Source organism: Schistocerca serialis, chromosome 5 (genome assembly GCF_023864345.2).
Source record: "Schistocerca serialis cubense isolate TAMUIC-IGC-003099 chromosome 5, iqSchSeri2.2, whole genome shotgun sequence".
Classification (NCBI taxonomy): Eukaryota; Metazoa; Arthropoda; class Insecta; order Orthoptera; family Acrididae; genus Schistocerca; species Schistocerca serialis.
The window spans coordinates 163,961,157-163,965,538 of NC_064642.1; positions in this window are offsets into that span (position 1 = coordinate 163,961,157).

Genomic DNA, 4,382 nt, shown 5'->3' on the forward strand with positions numbered 1-4,382 from the left:
GCTTGCTCAATATACAGATTGAATAACATTGGGGAGAGGCTACAACCCTGTCTCACTCCCTTGCCAACCACTGCTTCCCTTTCATGCCCCCTCGACTCTTATAACTGTCATCTGGTTTCTGCACAAATTCTAAATAGCCTTTCGCTCGCTGTATTTTACCCCTGCCACCTTCAGAATGTGAAAGAGAGTATTCCATTCAGCATTGTCAAAAGCTTTCTGTAAGTCTACAAATGCTAAAAACTTAGGTTTGCCTTTCCTTAATCTATTTTCTAAGATAAGTCGTAGGGTCAGTATTGCCTCACGTGTTTCAACATTTCTACGGAATCCAAACTGATCCTCCCCGAGGTCGGCATCTACCAGTTTTTCCATTTGTCTGTAAAGAATTAGTGTTAGTATTTTGCAGCCCTGACTTATTAAACTGATAGTTCGGTAATTTTCACATCTGTCAACACCTGCTTTCTTTGGGATTGGAATTATTATATTCTTCTTGAAGTCTGAGGGTATTTCGCCTGTCTCACACATCTTGCTCACCAGATGGTAGAGTTTTGTCAGGACTGGCTCTCCCAAGGCTGTCAGTAGTTCTAATGGAATGTTGTCTACTCCTGGGGCCTTGTTTCGACTTAGGTCTTTCAGTGCTCTGTCAAACTCTTCACGCAGTGTCATATCTCCCATTTCATCTTCATCTACATCCTCTTCCATTTCCATAATATTGACTTGAAGTACACCGCCCTTGTATAGACCCTCTATATACTCCTTCCACCTTTCTGCTTTCCCTTCTTTGCTTAGAACTGGGTTTCCATCTGAGCTCTTGATATTCAGGCAAGTGGTTCTCTTTTCTCCAAAGGTCTCTTTAATTTTCCTGTAGGCGGTATCTATCTTAACCCTACTAATATATGCTTCCGCATCCTTAAATTTTTCCTCTAGCCATGCCTGCTTAGCCATTTTGCACATCCTGTCGATCTCATTTTTGAGACGTTTGTATTCCTTTTTGCCTGCTTCATTTACTGCATTTTTATATTTTCTCCTTTCACCAATTAAATTCAATATTTCTTCTGTCACCCAGGGATTTCTACTAGCCCTCGTCTTTTTACCTACTTGACCCTCTGCTGCCTTCACTACTTCATCCCTCAAGGCTACCCATTCTTCTTCTACTGTATTTCTTTCCCTCATTCATGTCAATTGTTCCCTTATGCTCTCCCTGCAACTCTGTACAACCTCTAGTTTAGTCAGTTTATCCAGGTCCCATCTCCTTAAATTCCCATCTTTTTGAAGTTTCTTCAATTTTAATCTACAGTTTATAACCAACAGATTGTGGTCAGATTCCACATCTGCCCCTGGAAGTGTCTTACAATTTATAACCTGGTTCCTAAATCTCTGTCTTACCATAACATAATCTATCTGAAACCTGTCAGTATCTCTAGGCTTCTTCCATGTATACAATCTTTTATGATTTTTGAATCAAGTGTTAGCTATGATTAAGTTATGCTCTGTGCAAAATTCTACCAGGCGGCTTCCTCTTTCATTTCTTCCCCCCAATCCATATGCACCTACTAAGTTCCCTTCTCTTCCTTTTCCTACTATTGAATTCCAGTCACCCATGACTATTAAATTTTCATCTCCCTTCACTATCTGAATAATTTCTTTTGTTTCATCATACATTTCTTCAATTTCTTCGTCATATGAAGAGCTAGTTGGCAAATACACTTGTACTACTTTAGTAGGCGTGGGCTTCGTGTCTATCTTGGCGCTGGCCGGAGTGGCCGTGCGGTTCTAGGCGCTACAGTCTGGAGCCGAACGACCGCTACGGCCGCAGGTTCGAATCCTGCCTCGGGCATGGATGTGTGTGCTGTCCTTAGGTTAGTTAGGATTAATTAGTTCTGAGTTCTAGGAGACTGATGACCTCAGAAGTTAGGTCGCATAACGCTCAGAGCCATTTGAACCATTTCTATCTTGGCCACAATAATGCGTTCACTATACTGTCTGTAGTAGTTTACCCGCACTCCTACGTTTTATTCATGATTAAACCTACTCCTGCATTACACCTATTTGATTTTGTATTTTTAACCTTGTATTCACCTGACCAAAAGTCTTGTTCCTCTTGCCACCGAACCTAGCTAATTACCCCTATATCTAACTTTAACCAATCCATTTCCCATTTGAAATTTTCTAACCTACATGCCTGATTAAGGGATCTGACATTCCACGGTCCTATCCGTAGAACGCCAGTTTTATTTATCGTGGTAACGACATCCTCTTGAGTAGTCCCCGCCCGCAGATCCGAATGGGGGACTATTTCACCTCTGGAATATTTTACCCAATAGGACGCCATCATCATTTAACCACACAGTAGAGCATCATGCCCTCGGGAAAAATTACGGCTGTAGTTTCCCCTTGCTTTCAGCCGTTCGCAATACCAGCTGCTTTGGTTAGTGTTACAAGGCCAGATCAGTCAATCATCCTGACTGTTGCCCCTGCAACTACTGAAAAGGCTGCTGCCCCTCTTCAGGAACCACACGTTTGTCTGGCCTCTCAACAGACACCCCTCCGTTGTGGTTGCACCTACGGTACGGCTATCTGTATCGCTGAGACACGTCAGCCTCCCCACCAACGGCAAGGTCGGGTAGATAAGAATGCTTTAGATATTTTTCGTGCTACGAAGGACAAAAAATGAACATATCAATAAATTTAATTCTTTAAAAATTTCAAGGTAAACCTCACATGGCGGGGAGGAAGGTTGCACCAAATATCACCAATGGGGGAGAGGGATCCAGATGTAGAAAGAAAACACCACGTAATTAATGGATGTCCAGAGAGCTGCATTCTGCCAAATTAGTAAGCCAGCTTCATTTTTCTGAGCTGGAAAATCAACACCTGTGATTCAAAAATTGTTCAAATGGCGCTGAGCACTATGGGACTTAACTTCTGTGGTCATCAGTCCCCTAGAACTTAGAACTACTTAAACCTAACTAACCTAAGGACATCACACACATCCATGCCTGAGGCAGGATTCGAACCTGCGACAGTAGCAGTCGCGCGGTTCCGGACTGAGCGCCTTAACCGCGAGACCATCGCGGCCGGCCCTGTGATTCAGTTTGAAAACTTTAAAAGCATACTTTATTTCAAACCGGTTTCCTGGATATACATACATTTAATTAATCTACGTATTAAATTTAAAGATTCAATTTTTCCAGCTCTGACCATGACAATTCTTAAATGTAACATGTTTTGTGCACGAAGTAAACTTAGCGAAGAAGACGTGAGGTGTCATGGCAAAGAGTGAAGGGATGGGAACAAGAGAGCGACGAGGGGGTGACTACTATTCCAAGGCGGTACAGGGCGCCGATTTGTAAAAAGGCTATTGTTACCAGAGTGAATTTTTAGTCTGCAGCGAAGTGAGCGAAGAATTGAAATTTCCTGACAGGTTAAAACTGTGTGCCTGACCGAGACCCGAACGTTTTCATGTCCTTCGACTCTCATTATAGTTGCAGTCTGGCTTATATACAACCTGCACACAACTTGCTGAACGTGTTGCTCGCTATATTTTAACTCCGCTACCTTCAGTATTTCAAAGACGGGATTTCAGTCAACATTGTCAAAAGCTTTCTCAAAACTTACAAATACAATGCAATACAAGCGCCTATGGAATATGCCGTGCTCGGTGGCCGCGCGGTCCGAGGCGCCTTGCCACAGTTCGCGCGGCTCCCCTCGTCGGAGGTTCGAGTCCTCCCTCGGTCATGGGTGTGTGTGTTGTCCTTAGCGTAAGTTAATTTAAGTTATATTAAGTAGTGTGTAAGCCTAGGGGCAGGTGACCTCAGCAGTTTGGTCCCATAGGAACTTACCCCAAATTTCCAGTTTGCATACGGAATATCGCCTCAGTTGGACTACGACAGGATTCGTGATTTCCTGTCAGAAAGGTCACAGTTCGTAGTAATTAACGGAAAGTCATCGAGTAAAAAAAGAAGTAATATCTAACATTCCTCAAGGAAGTGTTATGGGCATTCTGCCGATCCTGGTCTACATAAACGACGTAGGGAACAATCTGCGCAGCCCTCTTAGATTGTTTGCAGATGATGGAGTTATTTACCTGTTTTAAAGTCATCAGATGATCAAAAGTGTGAAGTCATCGACCCGAATACTGAAACAAATCCGCTAAATTTCTGTTACACGATAAGTTACGAAAATCTAAAGGCTCAAAATGGTTCAAATGGCTCTAAGCACTGTGGGACTTAACATCTAAGGTCATCAGTCTCCTAGACTTAGAACTACTTACACGTAACTAACCTAAGGACATCACACACATCCATGTCCGAGGCAGGATTCGAACCTGCGACCGTAGCAGCTGTGTGGTTCCGGACTGAAGCGCCAAGAACCCTCGACCACAG